The following is a 10,833-nucleotide window of genomic DNA, read 5'->3' on the forward strand; positions in this document are numbered from 1 at the left end:
TGAGAAGTGGTAAGTTAACACTATCAGTAGGGGATGATAAAGTTATTTTTAATCTTAATAATGCCCCTAAAAGCTCCATGACTGAGGAGAAATGTTTTAGTGATAATGTGGTTGAGAACTATTCTAACAAGCCCCAAGCTCTTGAAAAGGATCCCTTGGAGGCGGTATCTTGTGTTGCATCCCTTTCAGATGAGATAGACAAATGGCAGAGGGAAGTTGATGCAATAGAAAGAGCACTTTACACTGTTGGTCTTGGTTTCGAGGATGAGAAGGTGGAACCGATCAAGCAAGTTGTGCGATTTGAGCCTACGGTAAGTGTTCGCCAGATCAAGTTGCAAGTGTTGAATGCAATGACAATTTGAAGCAATCCTCGATCAAAGAAGGATCTTTAATGCGTAGCATTGAAGAACGCCTTACCCAAGTCAAGGAGGATCCACCCAATAAGGTGAATTGGCGTCTCACAGGGTATGTCAGAAAGCCGCGTCGTAGCCTAAACACCGCTAGACCGGGTGAGAAACCACCCGATCAAGCGTTAGGCCAAGGGTCCTAGTTATTATATTGTGGTAAGAGGGTCGTGCGGGACCTAGATAAACCAGCGCTTTGCAGGAGGCAACTCGTATTTCTTGCTTTCTAAACTAGTTTTCCTTTTTCTTTATTTTTATTTTTGTTTTAGAGAGGCGAGGAGAGTAAAATTTTACCTTTTATAAGTGTTTTTGTACAGGTATAGGTTTGAGAGGTAAAGAGACTTAAAAAAAATTTGAAGACGAAAAGAAATCGAAGAAGAAGCTAAGAAAATCCGACTAGGCACAGGCCCGATCGGGCGCGAAAGCGAGGAAAATTATCAGCTCTTAATTCGCCCGATCGGGCGCACTTTTGTGGAAAATCGAGTGAAGGAAAAGATATGTCGGGCGAGTAAAAGGGTGAAATTGAACTTCGTATTTGCGCCCGATCGGGCGCGCAACCAGACATCTGGAATCCCTTATTTTCGCCCGATCGGGCGAGGCTTTCCCGATCGGGCGCGCCTATTTTTGGCCGTCCATTATATTCTTTTCCCTTCTTTCTTTCCTCACTTTCTTCTTCTTTCATCTTCTTCACTACTACTTTTTCTTTCTAAAACCTCCATTTTTACACCTTCAACTCCCTTATTTTCAAGATCTTCTCCAATTCTTCCATCTAAACTCAAATATTTTTGCATATTCTTAATCCTTTCATCTTTCTCTACAATCTACAGCAAATTTCTACCACTTTCTCTCAAATTTTATCAAACCCTAAAAGAGAGAAAGCTTCAATTCCTACATTTTTTCATCAAAAATGGCTCTCGAAAGATCTAGGACCGTAAGGGGGGAAAGCTCAAGGCAACAAGAGCCTAGGATTGACCCGGAGTTGCAAGTTCCGTGATGGGAGAGGGTGGTCATCACAACCTAAGAGCAAAAGCAAAGGATGATCAATCTCACGTCAAGGCAGGTAATTCCTACACGTTATGTTCATCACCCCACCCTTGCTAAATTAAGAATTGATAAACCCGTAGAAAAGTTGTTTAAAGGAATTGGCATGAGTGGTTTGTTTAACTTGCACTATGAAACTTATGACTATTTGACCTTGGAATTTATTTCTAGTTTTAATGTCATAAAATCTAATGCTTTGATTTCTCATGTTCAATTTAGATTACTTAATAATGATGTTAGATTGACTTTGAAAGAATTTGACATTGCCGTTGTCTATCAATCCCTCACGAGGGATGCTAACTTGAACCTCCAACATACCAATGGCATTTGGATACAACATCCCGTGCCAAATTTTAGACAACGGTTTGTTGGCCTTACCATCTTTGGGAGGCATGAACCCGCTAATTTTAGGCGGGATGAGCTAGAATTGTTAGGGTCATACACGATACCTAGGAGTGATAAGCTCAAAATTGCCCATAAGATGGCCAACCACTTCCAAAGGGTGGCCAATGCGGCCGAGGCGGGTAGGTCTAGGGTACTTTAGGGAATAATTTCAAGCGTTAACCCCCTTAGCTTGAACCCCACTGTGATCATACACTTAAGTACGGTGGCGTCCAAAAGGGAAGAAGATAGAACAAAAGAGTCGCGAACAAGTTTTAGGAAGTTGTAAACCATTCACAGGGTGAAGGTTACACCCCTTAACGATCCAAGAGATCGTCAAGTCCATAAGGTCTAGAACCAAATAAGGATTCGGGGAAGAAGGTACAAATCCAACCTAAAAGAGATTGTACCTGCCCTAATAATAGGCCTCTACTTTGTTCAGATCGTATTTATGTGTGCTTTCTAATTAACATACTATCAATATGATTAACCCTAAACCTGTTTATCTATGTTGGTTGAATTTAATGCACAAACAAATCTATTATTGGAGATCACTTGAAATTATAATCACATTAACCCTAAACAAGATTATTAATTATCTTATTAAGCGTGATTACAAGTACAAATTCCCTTGAACATGCAATAAAGGCGTGATCAAGCAATAACAATAAAACATAATAATAATAAATATCATGACAACAAAATTATAATATCATCAAGATAATAATAATCATAAGAATAATAATCATAAAAATAATAATCGTCATATAAAAATAATAATCATCAAAATAATAATAATAATAATATTCATCATCATTATAAATTATAATCATTATAATCATAATCATGTTCATGTTAATATTAAAGCATAATAATAGCAAGATCCTAGGCATGATACTAACAAGATTAATAACAAACCCTAGCATGTAACTAAGCAATAAAAATCAAATCTTTAACCCTAACATGATACTAACAATCATAGATATTAGGAAGAAAATAAAAAGCATCGTAACAATCATATTTAATATTAAAATTACCCTAGACATGATACTAGGAATATCATAATAACAATATAAACATGATTTCTACATCATAACATCAATAAAAACAATCAGAGTACTTACGTTGATGCCTCGTACCTCTTTCTAATAACAAAATACACACGTTAGTAACTTCAAGGAAAATAATAAACAAACAATTAAATTAAATAATTGAAATAGATATTTGGACCAAACCCTCAGAAATTAAACCTTTAACATCTAGGGTGAAGGCAACCTCGAATATGGCTAGGTGTTTCTAGATCTTGTGAATGCGGAATTTTGTATGTGAAAAGCAAGTTTTAGAAGAGAGAGAGATGGTGAATGATTATAGAAGAGAATGAGAAAGAATTGATGAATGAAAACTGATTGTAGGTGAAGGAAAACGGAGTTTTTACGTCGTTATTTATAGAGAAAATTAGCCAAAAAGATAAATTAACATAACAGAGTCCTGGCGCAACTGAAACAGAGCTGGCGCCAACCCTGGCTAACTAGAGGATAAGTTTGATTTATGGTGAATGATTTTGACGCGTTTTCGAAAATCAGATAAGTTTGCCGTACTAGAGGATAAAATCACATATTTTCCTCAAAAATGCTTTTTGATTTTAATTAAAACTCTGAAAAGTTAACAAAAGTCAATTTATTAATGCTAATTGAATTAGGAATGAAAAGAACCTTCTAGAAGAATCTAGAAGACTAAAACCATTCCTAATTGCATTAGGAATGATAAATCATATTAGGCCCTCCCCTAGATTATTGGGACGTATATAAGGCTCAAACCGGGCCCAGATTAGTAAATTGGACATAACTTCCTCAATATTCATCGGAATTGGGCTTATAATATATCGTTGGAAGGTCTTGTCAAGCCCCATCCAACTACACTACTATTGGACCCATATTATGGACCAACCAAACTGTATTGGCTGTTTTCTTAAAATAAGTTTTCAAAAAGAGAAGAGAAAAGAAATAAAAACTATCCGCAACACTAGACTTTCCACACTTTCGTTTCATTCGATTATGATTCGACGCGAAAGGCACTCATCACCGGGTGTTGTTTTGGAGAGACACAAATGGGTGTCTACAGAAGCCCCCACTTTGACTGAGTTTGGAGAAACGCAAGTTTTGAAAATAAAAGTCAAAGTATCGATAGGGACGGAGAATGATTCAGAACGTTCTGCGATCCTAAATCACTCTTGTAACGCCGATACCTGCAAACTAGCGTTAGTAAAATAGATAAAAGAGTTAAGAAACGCGTATCTTGCACCATCGAGCACACGTCTCTGAAAGTAACCGATTTGCTGCTTTACTGTATCCTTGTTTTGATGACTTCCTGCAAGCTAGAGAATGCCATCCCGCTTGAAAACCGCTAAGCTTGTAACTGCTTCCAATTTGGAAGATGGCTTCGCCTGAAACGATCTTCCTCCGCTTTGATAATATTCTACGTCCAAGGGAATACCATAGAAGATTATATCTTACGAAACAATCCTCATCCGCATTAATAATATTCCGCGGCCGAGGGAATACTATCGAAGACAACTTCGCCTGAAATTACCTTCAGTTGTTTGTGACAACTCTCCGCAAGCTAGGGAATGTCGTTGAAGATATCCTCGCTAGAAGCCATCCTCATTTGATGCGATAATTTTCCAAAGGAAATTACCAAAGATCTCCACTTGTCGATCTTTAAAAGCTCGCCCGAACATTGCTTCCGCTATGCCTGTACGTTGGCGCTTCCGTTGCTTTGAACCTGTACGTCGGTACCTTTTGCTGATAAACCACTATGTCGGTGCCTTTTGCGAATGAACCAATATAACGGTGTCGTTTGTCAATGAGCCAATGCTTAGGCGCTTTAAGCTAAGTGAGACGATCTTTCATCAGGTCGATCACTTTATGTAATCAAGCCGATTACTAAAAATCATGTCAAATTGCTTAGAGGGGCTAACTCGCGTACCAAGGAACCCACAATGTGTTGCAAAAAGGTAGAACAACCTCAGCGAGTGGCTGAGTTTTCTAGCGCCGCTGAAGTTGTTTGAGCATGTCAGAGGGAACTAATCCCCCTTGGTGATCTTGCACGATCCCTAGTTGATGTTGTGCAGAGGAGCTACTGCCGTTGTTAGCTCCAGTTCCTGTACCTGCTGAGAATGTAGCGGTACGCCTTTTCGGCTCTTATCTTTAAGTAGCCCTAAAGTAATGCTTCACAGACTTGGTTTTGCTTTATCAGGATGATGCTGCTGAGTTCGTGCATACGGGTCGATTAAGGAGATGATTCCTCCAGCCGTGCTTTATAAAGTGGTCAATTCCTCGCCACCAGACTCGAGTAAGCTTATTTATTTGCAAATTTTGTCCACATGTTTACTAACTTATTTCTTTGTCTACTCTCGCGCGGGGTGGTTTGTACTTGTGATTTTTATTATTTGACTTTGTATAGAACTTTGCCTTTTAGTTAAAACTTATTTTTAGACATATTTTGTATATTTATGCTATTATGAGTTCATTTTGTTTGCTATTATTATGTGCATGTTTGTGTGTGCAAGAGAAGTGTGATAAAAAATTTTGCGCAAAAATTCCGTCATTTTTATTATTGATTTATGGTATTCGACTCTCTCCCCCAAAAGAAAAAAATGAAAAAAAAAGGAAAAGGCAAATAAAATGCTGGGTTTACAAAAATTTGGATTTTAAGCTAAAAATCCAAAAAAGAATAATATAATAAATATAATAGTTATATTAATTAAAAAGAAGAATAAAAAGATGTTTAGAAAAGATAATCGGGGCCGTAAAGTCATCAGTCGACTCCAATTTAGGATAAAAACGCAATTTAAGAGAGCGCGGATGACGTGGCAGGTTGGCGCCAAGCGATTGGGTGCAGCGCCAGGCGCTATACTTGGCGTGTGGCACCAAGCCTTGGCGTCTGGCGCCAATTGCGGAGTCTGGCGCCAATTGACGCTGTTTCCGTATTTCATCCTGATTAAAACTGCTCGTAAATCGTGCATAAATAGTCCCCTGCCTCAGCCGAATCTTTCATAATTCCAGCGAATAAAATAATTCTTGACCTTAGAAAAAAAATATCATGTCTTTAGTCATCAAAACTTTCACTCATTACACCCATGAATGGTGTCGATCTCTTAATGCTAGAGAAAGAAAAGAATTAGATTTATTTCACTTGGGGGGAATTTATGGCATAAAAGGGGTAGATCTTGACTTTGATTTCATTCATACTGCTCTAGAATATTGGAATGTTGATACTCATTGCTTTAGAATAGGGTATGACGAGATTATCTCTTTTCCAGAAGAATTTGGTGCTATTTTAGGCTTCCCTGCAATAGACCTCATAGTAATCCCTAGAGTAGATGCATATTATTATAAGGATTTTGAGCGCTTCTTTAATTTAAAAGAAAGGGATTTATCAAAAATAGTAGATGGCAACATAGTTAATTTGAAAGAATTTGCACGCCATTATTTTGATAAACCTCTTTCTGAATCTGTTCATATATATTGAAGAAGGGCTTTCTTATTTTGCATGCTTAATCAATTTTTTCTTAGTAGTGGTAAAAATAGTGAAGGTCAAACAATTATAACCACCGTACTAGAACAAATTGAATCAGGGAGAAATCCAATGCCATTGATAGTTGGAGAGACTATGATTAATCTTGATGAATTGAATAGGAACCCAAAAGCACCTTTTCGCGGCTTTCCAGTTTTATTACAGGTAGTAAAATAATATTTTTAATTACATAAATCAAAAAATATATTTTTGTATTGTAATAATAATTTATTTGCATTGCAATTTTTTTACAGATGTGGCTAATGGAAAGGCTAGAACTAATGAGGCCTCCGGACAATATTGAGAAGTACACTCCCAATTGCTTCGTGAGAAGGAAGAAACGCTTCCCTAAAATTGGGCGCCACGGGTGGAGAAAGGTCTTCGAATTTCGCAATTTTGCTATCAAGTGGGTCATCCCATGGTGGAAAATAGAAAGGATGGTTGGTGTGAACAAGCAACCTTTCTGCCGTCTTCCAAGTTTGTGTCGTATGACTTATTACTATCCTTACAGGGTAAAAAGACAATACGGCTTGCTTTAGAATATTCCTTCCGGGGATCTTCGTCCTCCCTATGAGTACCCTATCTCTCAGGAAGTAGACAGATTTGACGCTTATTGGAGTGCCAAACCTTTATGGGAAGTAATTACCCAAAAGGTTCCTCCTTATTTGCCCAATGATGTGAAGAAGTGGTTGCTGAAGAAACCTTCGAAGGATTTGAAGAAAGATCAGGGTAAAACTGAGGTGAAGAGTCGTCTAGGTGACAGGGTGATTCCTGCGATGGAGTGCCTAGGTGCAAGAGTTGAATTCAAAACACCTGCAATGCCTAGGAAGAAAAGTACTACCAAAGATAAAAGAAAAAGGAAAGCTGACACCACAGAGAAAAAAGCTTGGGTAGAAAAGAAGCATGGAGTCCTAGCTGAAGGGGAGACTATCTACTCTAAGATTGAATGTAGGTCCTCTAAAGGATGCCTACTAGCTAAGGTTATGGATGACGATGAGGAAGCAAACAAAAATTGGAAAAGGGCTAGGAAAGAAAAGAAAGATTAGGAGCATTGCTTAACTTCAAATTATTAGACTTAGTTTATATTTTTCATTTAAAGTTAATTTATTTCAGCTTTATTAAAATTCCATCAATAATGTAATTTTATTTTATTAATGAAATTTTAGCTTTTAATTAAATTATTTACTTTAAATTTATTTTATTAAAGAAATGAAAACCGCGAAAAAAAATTTAATTTTCCAGAAATTCTTCAAGTACGGAAGTCGAATTTTTTTTTGAAAAACACCGAAATTTGCCCAGAATTTATCTGCAAATTGGCGCCGCTTATTTGCAATTGGCGCCTGTTAGGGAAGTCTGGTGCTAGGTTCTAATTTCATCGGCTAGCGCTGATGGTTGTTGGCTGGCGCCAGATTCTCCTCTACGACGCCGATATTTTGCCGATCTTCTGTCGAATATTTAATTAACTCTGGGACGCGAGAAGGTTGAAAAATAATGTGGCCGCACCCGTAAAGGGTTGCCTACGTATCCTTTCTCAAGGAATCAGGCCAAACGTAGCTCTCTTGAGTATCCTACTCAAGTAATTATGGTTAGTATTTCTTAAGTTGGTCAAGATTTGTCATGTTCGAGAATTCATTGCCATCCATATCAGTTAGTTTTGCTGCACCTCCTAACAGGATTGTTTTGACAATGTAGGGTCCAAAACAATTAGGTCTAAATTTTCCCCTTGGATTTAAAACATTTTTCCTTAGTGCTTTTAACACCAAGTCTCCTACTTTGATGTTTCTTGTCTTGACCTTCTTATTAAAATGCCTAGCCATGCGAGTTTGATAACACTGAGTGTGATGCAAAGCTTCTAGTCGTTTCTCATCGAGTAGAATTAATTCTTCGTATCTTGCCCTAGTCCATTCGACTTCATCGAGTTTACTCTCTAACGCAATGCGTAGAGATGGTATTTCTAGTTCGACAGGTTGTACAGCATCCATTCCGTATACCAAGGAAAATGGTGTATTTCCTATTGATTTGCGAATTGACGTGCGTTAACCCCACAATGCGAAGTGAAGTTTGTCAGGCCAATCTTTATAATTTTCCGTCATTTTATCGATGATAGTCTTTAGGTTTTTATTAGCTGCCTCGACTTCTCCATTTGCTTGAGGCGTATAAGGGGAAGAATGATGATGTTGAATGCCGTATTTTTGTAGCAATTCTTCACATTCGGCTTGAAAGTGAGTTCCATTGTCACTTATCATTTCATGTGGGACTCCGTATCGACAAATAATATTTCTTTTGAAAAAGAGTGCTACATGTTTTTTCAGTGAGTTTAGCGTATGATTGCGCTTCGACCCACTTTGTGAAGTAAGATATATTCGTGGCCTCCTGTTCCTGGGGACTTGATTTTGCCGATGACGTTGATTCCTCATGAAGAGAATGGCCATGGCGATGTGTAGGTGTAGAGCAAGGATGGAGGAACATGTTGTAAATTAGCATAAATTTGGCACTTAGGGCATCTTTTTACATACTGATGGCAATCCCTATTCATTGTAGTCCAATAATATCCTTCTCGCATTATTTCTTGGACTAGTATTTTGCCGTTTATATGAGTGCCACAGATTCCTTCATGGACTATTCTCATTGCGCTTTTTGCATCCTTCTTTCCTACACATAAGAGTCCTCGACCCTTAGGTACCCTTTTATGTAGCTCGTTGTCTATGAGTACATATTGGGAAGCCAAAAGCCTTAATGCTCGTTTTGCTCTTTTGTCAGCATGGGGAGGGTATTCTCCTTTGGTGACATAATTGAGTATATCTGTATACCACAATTCTTCTTCTTCTTCTTCTCCGTCTTGGACTACCTCGTCGTCTTTTATAGCCTGGATGTATGCCGGTTTGTGCCTTTTTTCTATGGTTAGAGGCATTTGCTGGATTTCCGTGGGAATCCTAACCATTGAGGCTAGTGTTGCCAAGGCATCAGCAAATTGATTTTCTTCCCTAGGTAGGTATGTGTATTCTACCTTCTCTAATTGATAGGTAAGAGTTTCCCGATAGGTTTGGTAAGGGGCTAGACTTTCGCTCCTTACTTTCCACCTTTTAGATATCTGATTGATAATCAAAGAAGAGTCTCCGAATATTCTTAACTTTTTTACTCCCAATGCCAAAGTTGTTTCAAGGCCTACCACGCATGCTTCATATTCAGCAGCATTGTTGGTAATGTCGAAATCGAGCTTTATGGAGATTGGAACAGGCTCATCTTTAGGTGATACTAGTAATACTCCAACGACACATCCCTTTTGGTTTGAGGCTCCGTCAAAGTATAAGGTCCAAGTATCATCTTCAGTGACCATTAAGTCTTCATCTGCAAATTCATTATCTTGTATTGGCGTTCAGTCTTCTATTGGGAAGTCTGCTAGGAAGTCTGACACCACAGATCCTTTGATAGCCTTTTGTGGCATGAACCTTACATCAAACTGGGCTAGATTGACTGTCCCTCTCGATATGCATCCATTGAGTGTAGATTTCTCAAATAGATACTTGAGTGGATCTTATCGGGAGACTACGAAGACGGTATGCACTAGCATGTAATGTCTTAACTTGGTTGTGGCCCACACCAAGGCGAGGCACAACTTCTCGAGCGTTGTATAGTGTGCTTCGTATTAGAAAATCTTATTGCTTAGGTAGTAGATTGCATTCTCTTTGCCTTCTACTTCTTGTGCTAGCATAGCTCCCATTGTCTCTTTGGTAACCGTCAAATATAACCTAAGAGGTATTCCGGGAAGTGCTGGTGCTTATACGGGAGGATTTGCGAGATGGGCTTTGATCTTTTCAAAGGCTTTTTGACACTCGTCATCCCATATTACTGGTATATTCTTCTTAAGCTTTTTGAAGATTGGTTCACATATTGTCGTCAATTTTGATATGAACCTACTTATGTATTGCAACCGGCCAATAAATCCTCGAATCTATTTCTCAGTCTTGGGCAGTGGCATCGACATGATTGCTTTGATCTTGGTTGGGTCTACCTCTGTTCCTCTAGAGCTTATGACATAACCCAAAAGCTTGCCTGAGGTGACTTCAAAAGCGCACTTAGATGGATTCAACCTCATATTGTATTTCCTTATCCTTTCGAAAAATTTCCTTAAGGCTCCTTGATGGCCTAGACGGTCTTTTGATTTTACAATCATGTCGTCGACATATACCTCGACTTCTTTATGCATCATGTCATGGAGTAAGGCAGTCGCTGCACGTTGGTAAATAGCACCCGCGTTTTTCAACCCGAATGGAATTACCGTGTAGCAGTAAGTGCCCCATGGTGTTATAAAAGTTGTGTTCTCCATGTCTTCTTCTGCCATGAGAATCTGGTTGTATCCTGCGTACCCATCCATGAACGAGAGGAGCGCGTGATTTGTCGTGTTATCTACCAGAATATCGATGTGTGGCAA

This window comes from Chenopodium album, chromosome 3, assembly GCF_948465745.1.
Source record: "Chenopodium album chromosome 3, dcCheAlbu1.1, whole genome shotgun sequence".
In the NCBI taxonomy this organism is placed as follows: domain Eukaryota; kingdom Viridiplantae; phylum Streptophyta; class Magnoliopsida; order Caryophyllales; family Amaranthaceae; genus Chenopodium; species Chenopodium album.